This window comes from Callorhinchus milii, unplaced genomic scaffold (assembly GCF_018977255.1).
Source record: "Callorhinchus milii isolate IMCB2004 unplaced genomic scaffold, IMCB_Cmil_1.0 Scaffold4, whole genome shotgun sequence".
Lineage (NCBI taxonomy): Eukaryota > Metazoa > Chordata > Chondrichthyes > Chimaeriformes > Callorhinchidae > Callorhinchus > Callorhinchus milii.
The window spans coordinates 11,673,430-11,684,358 of record NW_024704745.1 but is presented as its reverse complement, the minus strand read 5'-3'; positions in this window follow the sequence as shown (position 1 = coordinate 11,684,358).

Sequence of the window (10,929 nt, the reverse complement as noted above, 5' to 3'; positions counted from 1 at the left end):
TCAGTCAAAGCTGCCATTGTCTGGCACAGGAACACACTGTGCCACTCGCTCCGCATGTTCGGGTTTTAATAAATGAGCAATTTGCGCCACTAAGTGACCATAACCTGGGTTTAATGGCTTCTAATTTGTGGGTCGGGTTAACCATGTGCAAACACACTTCCTTTTTTTTTATTGTAACTAAGAACTGAACCGAAATGACAAAAATCACTCGCAATCCTTCTCTCTCAAAACTCTCAAAAATAGATCATTTGATCACGCTCTTTGTTCAATACTCTCAAAACCCCTCTCCTTTTCTCACTGTTCCATCATCCCCATCAACACTGTAAAGCACTTCGAGACATTCAACCTACGGTGAAAGTTGTCGTATAATAAATGAAAGATGCTGTTACTGCAGCATAAATCACTGTCTCAGCACTATCTCTCTCTCGCTCATTCATTCTCTGCACAAGTACCATCTTTCTTTTCCTCTTCTGTGCAACAGCACAAGGATCTCAGAGAACTCAACTGAAAGTACTTTAGTGATCGACGCACAGCCAGACAGTGCTGACACTTGCTGAAAATCGAATGGTAGGACTCAGTTCCTGCCATATAGAAAAGAACGAGCGAGACAAGGAAACAAAGAGAACACCAAAGAGGAAAGAAGAACAAAAACAGCTGAGAAATCAGCCACAAGAGAAATGTAACAGAAACGTTCCAAGAGAAAAAGCAGAGGCTTAAGTCTCCGAGTACAGGCAGAATGAAAGTCAAAGCAGGTTCAGAAACTTCAACTTGTTTTAATTTTAATCTGTGATATCCCGCAGATTTTTCTCATTTGGGTTTATGCGTAGAAAAAAATATATAACAGTTCTGAAATGTCAGCGCTCCATCTGACAGGAAATAGAATTCAAACGAGAACCCAATATAAATACCGGAAATTAAGAGGAGGAACAGCAACAATTTGCATTGGTATAGTTAGTGCCCTTCACGTGGGGTAGGGTCTTGGAGGTTTGCAGAAAGAGTCCGTTCATAGTCTGAGTACACAGCTCAGCCTGACAGAGAACTCATACGCAAGGACTCCTTGCACTGTAGTGTAATGCTGAGTATGCTGTTTGATACACAATGAGCGATACTTATGTGGGAGCCCTGATACAGCTTGTCAGGCCATTCTGCGGGAAGGGCACTATATAAATGCAAGTGACTGTTGTTGACATCACTTGCAAGTTCAGCGATTTCCTGAGGGATGCTTGGGATCCATTTTCCTAGATTTGGTTTGAGGGCATTGGGAGAAACAGTGACATCACTGCATTAGACATTGCCGTGTGTGCGTGTGTGACACGATTGCAAAACAGCCTTTTTGCTGCAGAATAAAAACCTCAACTCTTGAACAATATCCCACACCTACAGGCTGGGTTTGCAAAGGATTGGGTCTGACAGCTTTGATCGATTGGAAACAACGGAAGCTAAAACAGCTTCTCCTTCCAAGCACTTATCGAATGAATATTGGGAACAAGTAGTTAAAATACTTGAGGAAATTATAGGCAAGAATTGAAGGAACTTTGCATAAGTTCACAGCTAAAGTGTTTCAAGCCTCAAGATCATTTCCTGATGGATCAGTAAAGGGAAGACCAGCGGAGCAGATTTTAAGGATGAAAGGAATGTGTTAGAAAGGTAGAATGGATTGTTGGTCAGGTGTGAAGCACAGCTTCATCCTCTGGATGCTTTTCCGCTTTTGTTATTCACTGGTGTGCCTACAAAACTATTGTCATGGTTATTTACTGACTTGGTGCCAAAAGGTTGACTCTGTGCATGCATTTGCATTGAGAGCAATGAAGGGTAGTGCTTGTTTAACTTTCTCTAGATAGCTCCAGGGAGAATGTATTTGTGTATATTTTGTCCCTGGGCTGGCAGATTGGGTGACACATGAAATGGACACGACTTGGCTGTGTGCATCCATGACTATCTCGTGGTAGCCTTTGGGTCAGAAGGTTGTGAGTTTATCTGGGACTTTGAGCTCACAGTCTGGGTTGACACTTCAGCACAGCGCTGGGGGAATGCTGCAATATTAGTGTCCTTTGAATCAGGCATTGAATCCGTGAAATTCCGTGAAGAGCTTTGAGTCATAACAACAACATATTACATTTGTATAGCGCCTTTCACATTGGGAGCACGTCCAAAGGCTCTGGACAGTCAGGGTTTTGGACCCGAGCTGGGGGTCGGGATCAGGAAGGGTGGATGGCAGGGATGGGCAGGAGGGTGGCTGAAGACGCAGTCAAAGAGGAGGGTCTTGAGACGTGCCTTGAAGGAGGTAAGGGAGGGACATCTTGATGACATGATAAGATGCTGAATCAAGTGCAAGGATTATTATTATTATTACGAGGCACATTCCTGTGTTCTCAGAAATTAGGCATTTCAGATCAGAGTTAATCTCTGTGCTCCAATGTGCAAAAATGCCTGCTCTGTTTGCTTCCGACAGAAATAGCCACTACGCTTACCACTAATTATCCGTTAAACACATTGAAACGTTTGCTTTAGGATAATTATTATGTCATTTACGGAGATAATTTACAATAACACTTTTCTGGAATATATTTTACTTTTAATCATGAGGCGCACGGGATGTTGAGGAGGGAAGGGGAGGGGTGGGGTGCAGGAGGGGGAGAAGTCAACAGATAGGAAGGAGCGAGTTTGCTGAGCGCTACAGTGAACTCTGGCAGCAGCGGGAATGCCGAGCAGCACGGTGAACGGTGACAGTGGCGAGAGCAGGTGCTTTCATGCAAGAGGCTCCTTTGCCTCATGGGGTTGTCTCACAGCATAAAACAAGCCAAAAGGCACACAGTAAAAGAACACTAAGCCTAGACCTGGACGCTCTCCAGGGCCCCTGAGTACAGAGCTCGAAAAGCTTTGCTTTGTCTCTCGAAGACTGCCTGAAATCAGTCAGCCCACAACTACAAGAGGCTAGGACTGTTTAGTACAGTATTTACTACACTTCTAAATTCCTTCAACATGGCCTCCTTGTGTTATGGATCAGAAAATATTGACAAACTGGCAATAGTCACTGCACGCTATGGTAAATACTGTGAAACACTTTGAACTTTTAATCGACATGAAAGACACCAGAACACATGCAGAATTATAATTATTATTATGGCTATTACTGTTTAGAGCACTCCATAGAGGTAGTTTCTAAGTGGTTTTTGGTGGTGGGTCAGCCAGATCAATAACACTGCTATCAACAACAACAACAACAAAATTACATTTATAGAGCGCCTTTCACGTCAGGAGACGTCCCAAAGCACTGAAGAGTCAGCTGTCGGGGCCCGAGCATGGGTGAGGGGTGGTGTAGGGGTGAGGGAAGGCAGAGAGGTGGGAGGGAGACCAAAGGCACTGTCGAAGAGGTCTTGAGACCGGCCTTGAAGGATGTGAGGGAGGAAGCGAGGTGAAGGGAGCGTGGGATGGAGTTCCAGAGTGCAGGGATAGAGAGGCTGAAAGCCCGGCTACCGATGGTAGGGCGGGTTGGGCAGGAGACTTGGTCGGAGCCTGATGAACAGAGGGAGCGGACAGGTTGGTAAGGAGTCAGCAGGTCAGAGAGATAGGAGGGGGCAAGGCCATGGATGGCCTTAAAGGTGAGGACGAGGATCTTGAACTCGATCCTCTGGGGGATAGGGAGCCAGTGGAGTCGGGCAAGGGTGGGAGTGATGGGGTCATGGAGCCTGGTGCGCGAGAGTGCACGAGCTGCAGAGTTTTGGATGTTCTGCAGCTTGTGAAGGGAAGTGTTCAGAAGGTCGATGAGGAGAGAGTTCCCGTAATCGAGCCTTGAGGTGACAAATGCGTGCGTGAGGGTTTCAGCAGCCTGAGGGGTGAGGCAGTGGCAGAGTCTTGCAATGTTGCGGAGGTGGTGGTTGGCAGTGCCGGTCATGGCGCAGATGTGGGGGAGAAAGGACAGTTCAGGGTTAAACAAGACACCCAGGTTCCTGACTGGCTTGGTGAGGTTGAGTGTGCAGCCATGGAGGCTGATGCTGCCAGCGCCTGAGGTGCGGAGGCGCTGGTCGAGCTAATCAGGAGGGTCTTGTCTTGCTGACGTTGAGTCGGAGGAAGTTGGCCCTCGTCCAGGACTTGATGTCAGACAGGCAGTTGGTCAGGACCTCAGTAGTCCTGGAGTTCAGGGTGGAGGCAGAGAGGTAGATTTGAGTGTCATCCACATACATGTGGAAATTTACCCCATGTCTGCGGATGACGTCACCAAGGGGGAGCATGTAATAATAATAATAATCCTTGCATTTGATATAGCGCTTTTCACGTCTTCTCGACATCTCAAAGTGCTTCACCTAATATGCTGTTAAGTGAATTGACTGTATATTTGTGGGCGAAACGCGGCAGCCAATTGCGCACAGCAGTGTCCCACAAAGAGTAGAGGGTGAAGAGGAGGGGACCGAGAACAGAGCCCTGAGGAATACTGCACAAGACAGTGCGGGGACTGGAGGAGAAACCGTTTGCCCCGATAAACTGTGAAAGGTAGGACCTGAACCAGTCAAGGACAGAACCTTGACGGTTGAGGTGGGAGGAGAGGCAGTGGAGGAGGATTGAGTGGTCCACGGTGTCAAAGGCGGAGGAGAGGTCGAGGAGGATGAGGAGGCAGAGGGAGCCCTGGTCACACATGGTCAGGATGTCATTTGTGACCTTGACCAGAGCAGTTTTCATGCAGTGGGCAGCACGAAAATCCGATTGGAGAGGTTCATGGAGGGAGTGAGAAGAGAGGGAAGAGCGAAGCTGGGAGGCAACGGCTCTCTCAGGGATCTTGGATAGGAAGGGGATTTGAGATGGGCCGGTAGCTAGATAGCTGTGATGGGTCAAGGGAAGGTTTTTTTCAAGGTGGGGGCGATAGTGGCTGTTTGAGGGGGAAGGAACAGTGCCAGATGACATGGAAAGGTTAATGATGTTGGTAAGTATTGGGGCAAGGAGGTGGAGCTGGGATTTAAGGAGAGGGGTGGAGATGGGGGCGAGGGAGCAGGTGGTTGACTTCATGGAGGTTACCGTGTTGAAGACAGAGGAGGGGGTGACAGGTTCAAAGGTGTGGAAGGAGGGATGGGTAATTGTCGAATGGGTAATTGTGTGAGGTGGGGGTAGGGAGTGGTTGGAAGTTGGAGGGCAGTGGCAGCTGAGTGGATTCCCTCGATTTTGGACTCGAGGAAGTCCAGGATTTTCTTGCAGTGAGAGTCAGAGGAAAGTATCTGCGAGGCGTGTCGGGGAGGGCGGAGGAGCTGGTTAGTGGCAAAGGGTAAGTGTTCGAAGGAGGGGAACAAGCCGGTGGAGTAGGGGGATAGGGCAAGTGATGCCCTGGATATGAGGGCTCCACCACAGCCATGACGGTAGGGCGTGGGGTATGGTGATAAGTGTAGCCGGGTGATGTGGCCTCAGCGAGGGGGAAAGCGTCACCTGAGGTGATCCAGGTTTCTGTTAGTGACATGATGAGGATGAGTTCATTGATGGCCAGGGTCTTGTTGGAGATGGAGCAGACATTTTGAAGTCCAATGTGGAGTGGACAGTTGGTAGGGGGATGTGTGGGATGGTTGGGAGAGTGGGTGGGGTTGCAGATGAGGGGGGAGAGGTTAGCCCCCGGGATCTGGGTCCGGGGTGGCTTGGAGCGGTAGTGGGGAATGGAGCGGTAGTGGGGAATGGGGCAGTTTGTGTGGCCGCTGCTGGACAGCCAGCGCTGACTGCCACGATGAGCCCGGCGGAGGATTCCCAGCCTGGAGCAGAGGGAGGCATCGGGTGGGGTGGGGGGGGGGTGGAGGTGGGGGTCAAGCAGTGATAGGAGGCGGGGAGGGCGGAGAGAGAGCAGGACAGAGCGGGAGAGTTGCAGGGAGGGGGGCATTTTGAGGGAGGGTCAGCTCGGGTCGGGGGCGGCAGCCAAGAAGCGCACGCTGGGACTAGAGGCGGCGGGTTTAATAGAACATTATCAGCCTTGTTACCCATGTTAGGGTGCCATGTTACCCTTTAAATGGATGTTACTTTTCTTGATCTATCTGAACTTCCCAAAATAACTATTTTCTGCTGAAAGTGGACAGGTATTTTCTCAAGCCATTTATGAATTGTTTTTATTAACAGTCCCAGTTGCACCAATGATTATAGAAACTATGCTTGTCCTGTATTGCCAAGATGCGTCCGCATTCAATTTGTAGATTGACGTACTTATTATTATAAAATTTATAATAGGGGGTTATCCCAGATTCAGGGAACCCGGCATTCCCCACTGGTCAGGTCCAGTGCAGACAGAGGTGGCTTTGATCTAATGGTTCTTTTATTGCTAACTTCCCCAAAGGAATGTAACGATTCTATGTTACTTACTTTCTGTTGAAACCTTTGGTTATTCCTAACTTTTGTTATTGACTCTACAGGATGCTTTGTAGTGGATTCAGCAGAAAGTCTCATCAATAAGATTGTGGATTCCAGTTGAGGATGGTCCTAGAGATGAAATGGACCCTTCTCTGTCCTTTTTTAAAAAATAAATGCAGTGGAATAAATCCATAGTCACTTTGAAATTGGCCAACACCACTAAGAAAATACTGCATAGAGTGCACCCAGGTGCATCAAAGTTCTTGGTGATCAATGATCCAGATGTTCATCTGAATGGTTAAGAACCCAATTCATCCACAATTGGTCTGGGTTACAGTCAAGGGCACTGCTGGGCTTCATGATAATCCAGTAATGTACTGTATTAAGAACAGTCAGACTATACTGCCCGAATCTGAGACTGTGATACAAACTGGTCCAGTTGAAGACCAAGGAGATGGAGGATCCATCCCACATCCAGGCAAACCCTAATAGGAGCCATGATGCTCAGCCAAACCAGTTGTGCATCCCAGATGCTGTTTCTGCAGCCAGGTGTTAGGTGATGGGCTGTGCAGAAACAATCAGCACTAATGTACACTGCTAAAAAAGTTATATTTTTGCAAATGTTCACAGGGATTTATCTGATAAAAATGGAAGAGTTTAGTCTTTTTAGTGATCAGTATAGACTAGACCTCAATGTTAATTGTCCTCTCTGCCCAGAGGGAGAAAACATTCCACGCATGATTCCACTCCTTCCAAGACTGAAGAATTTCATTCACCATCCAGCGCTGGGGATGAGTTCTCTCAGATTTTAGTAAACTTGAGAAATGATCCTCTCACTCATTTTCAAATCACTTAACTCCCTCGTACCTCCCTACCTATCCGATTTGCTCACCCCCCCACCCCACTCTACCACCCGCTGCCTCCACTTGTCTGGCTCCGGCCTCCTATTTGTCCCTCGTGCCCTCCGTTCCACCATTGGTGGCCGTGCCTTCAGCCATTACGCCCCGAAACTCTGGAACTCTCTCCCACAATCTCTCCAACCTGCCCCTTCCCACCTCACCTTCAAATCCCGCCTAAAGTCCTTCCTTTTTGATTGTGTTTATGGTCACCCCCCCCAAACACCTCACTGGTGAGGTGTAAGACTCCGTGAAGTGCTCCGGGACTCTAGCCTGCGTGAACGGTGCTATATAAATGCAAGTTGTTGAAACAGCTCAGCAAAATATTTTGCCCTCCCTCCCCGTCTCCAATTTAGTAACATTTCCTGACCTCCTTTCCAACTGTCTCAGGCCATCCATTTTGAGGCCTTTTGCAAACTCCAGTACCAGTTCCTCAGTCTATCATAAATATACACGATTGGCTGCAGCAGTAACAAAATATACCGTCAATATATTCTGTGAAGCGCTTTGAGATGCCTCAACGATGTGATGAGATGTTATACCAAATGCAAGGATTATTATTATTATTATTGACATCATTTTAAGATTCAGTTCTCCTCATATAAGTAACAGGTTTGGGCAAATGCATAATGAATTAGGGCAACTTCAAATGAAAGTCTGACACTGGCCAAGTGGTCAGTACGTTTAAAGGTATTTGCAGCAAAGGAACATAAGTGGAAACCAGAGGCAGAAATTCAATCTGGCTGGAGACTTGGACTTTTTTTTCTTTGGATTTCAGAAAATGAACATTTTGTACAATTGTTAAATTCACTCTTAAGTTTGAAACCAGTTTTCCGCAATTCTTGAACAAACCTGCAGAAAAGTCGCTTTAAAACAAATGCTGAATTTAAGAACTGTTCAAAAATGTATGTACTCTGAAATGTTGAGAATAAAATGCAACTCTGACTCAGGTGGAATTAATAGTGTTAATAATCCTTACGTTTGATATAGCGCTTCAAAGAATAGACTGTAAAGTGAATTGACTGTATATTTTGTGGGCGAAATGTGGCAGCCAATTGCACAAAACGGTGTCCCACAAACAGTCGTGGATTGAGTGACCAAATGATTATTATTTACTGATTTGTTCAGTGGAAAGGATTACCCCTGGAAAAGCGATCCGCCAATTGACTAACAACTGGGTTCCTACTTACTGCTAGCTAAACAGAGGTGTATTGAGCCAAGAAACTTTCCCAACATTTTGCCCTACCTGGGAATCCAACTCAGGTCCTCTTGCTTGCGAGCTGAGTGCTCTAACCACTAAACTACAGGACTCCACAAATTACTTCCCCCCCCCCCCCTACCTGCTTCCAATTTCTTTCACATGGGCCACCTGTTGTCAATAGAGAGTGAGAGAGGAGCCTCTCACCACATCGATCTGTGCTCAATTCTACGGCAGCTCCCAAAAGTGATACGGCAAAAGTGCTAATCCACAGCACTCCCTCAGTTGCTCAGCAAACACTGTGTGAAGGGGATTAAATATTGGTCTTTTGTGAGGCAGGAAAATGGGAATTCTTCTTGCCGGCTCCCAGACGAATGGACGTAGTTTCCTCTGGTCACATCCAAGGGAAGGAACAGAGCTGTCTGCCTTGCTGTGATTGGAAAACTCACAGGACAACTGAGAAAAGCCTTTAAATCAGGATTTACTGTATTAATGTCAGGAGTTCCTTAAATCAAAGCCAGGATTTAATAACTCAGGAATGCATAAGTACAGTACTTAATAAACTGGAGGCTAACATAATGCAGATTGTGATGCATCCCTGCTATTAAATAAAAGTCTTCGCAGTTTAAACTTTAAGACTGTGAATGTACAATGATATCATAATTAACTGACAACATTCAATGTTTGTTTTCTATCTGAGCATTTCAGGTCAGTTAATGAGAAACAATTGAAAGAAACGGAACCCAACAAGATCTGTGGCATCTGTAATCCTCCTCGCTAAACCGCCATGTGACTTTGAAACGCAAGTTCACACTAAGCACCATCTCACTGCTGCTATGTGCGGTTTTGGCTATCACAGCTGTGCAAGTAAAAGATGACTGGCTTCAAGCCATCAGCATGGTAGAGATTTCCAGGGAAACCCAGGGGGTTTTGAACTCTCGACCTCTGTTGCTTCATGGCTAAAAGGTGTCTTGCTGCCCTCCGCCTTGCCCCCCCTCTTTCAGACCAGTTCTCTGAGACGCTGCTTCCCTTGGGGGGGAGGCACTGAACCAATGCAAGTTGTTGTTGTAGTCTTGCTGTACTGGTGCCAGGGGCAGCACTGGTTTCACAGCAGGACTGGTTTACATTTAATAGATGCTCACGCTCAGTTGCACTTATTTCAGGTTCATGGTGTCTCTTCGAGGGCTGGATTTCTAATCTCTACCCCCCCACCCCCTGCCAAGCAACAGGGCCAGAGGCAGCAGGGGGTACAGCTTATGTCTTGCCAATCTTTCTGATCAAATGGTTGGCTAGGCTGGAAGCAATGCGCTCAAACCGCCAGCTACACAGAACTTCCCCACAAGTCAAGGGAGGTGCAGTAACTAGAAAATTATGTTTCAACTCGTAAATTCCAAATAGCAAGTAATGAGCACATGTGGACATATGTGACGATTTAATTGCTTACGCTGGGCAAAATATCACAAAACCAGCACCACTGCCGGACCCTACAATACAAACAAAGCCGACTGCCAAGTACAGATCAACACTGAAGTTTGCCACTACCCACGAACATTACTGTGCAGCTTGGCTCAGTTGCTAGCACTCTCATCTCTGGGTCAGAAGGTTATGGGTTCAAGACCCACCTTTGAATTTGAGCTCAATGTTTCCGCTGACATCTGCAGCGCAGACCTGGGAGGAGCATTGCTTTGTAGATGGTGCTCTCCTGTGGAAGAGAAATTAAACCGAGATCAGTCTGCCTGTTTAGTAAGTTACTTTAAAGATCCCGTGAACCGATTTAAAAAGAGAAGGGAGTTTTCTTCTGGTGTCTTAGCCAATAATTCTCCAGATAAATTGATAATTCACTTCATGGCTGTATTGCTGAGCGTAAAATTGCCTAGTACAGCTACCTACAAATACAATCACTACACTTGACAGGAATTACCTGTGAAGCACTTTGAGAAAACTTGATGTTACAGATGTAATGGTATCAGAGGAATAAAAGTGAAGAGTTGGCATTAATCAAATTGATGTTGTGATTGTGCTGGTGTGCTCTATGTACTCTGTGTATCAACAACAACAACAAGATTACATGTGTATAACGCATTTCACATCGGGAGGTTGTCCCAAGGTGCTGGACAGTGTACAGCATTTCAGACCTCAGCTGGGGTCAGGGGGGGAGAAGGCAGTGGAGGGGAAGGGGGTTGACCGATGGCATGGTTGAAGAGGAGGGTTTTGAGGCAGGAGTTGAAGGAGGCTAAGGAGGGGCTGAGGCGGAGTGACTGGGGGATGGAATTCCAGAGGTTGGGGGCAGAGTGGCTGAAGGCTCTCCTGCCAATGGTGGACGGGTGGGTCAGGGGACATGGAGCAGGCCAGAGCCGGCTGAGCAGGCGGGTTTGTAGGGGGTTAGGAGGTTGCAGAGGTAGGGTGGGGTGAGGCCATGGAGGGCTTTGTAGGTGAGGACCAGGATCTTGAACTGGATCCTCTGAAGGATAGGGAGCCAATGGGAGTCGGGCGAGAATGGGGGAGATGGGATCACGGAGTTTG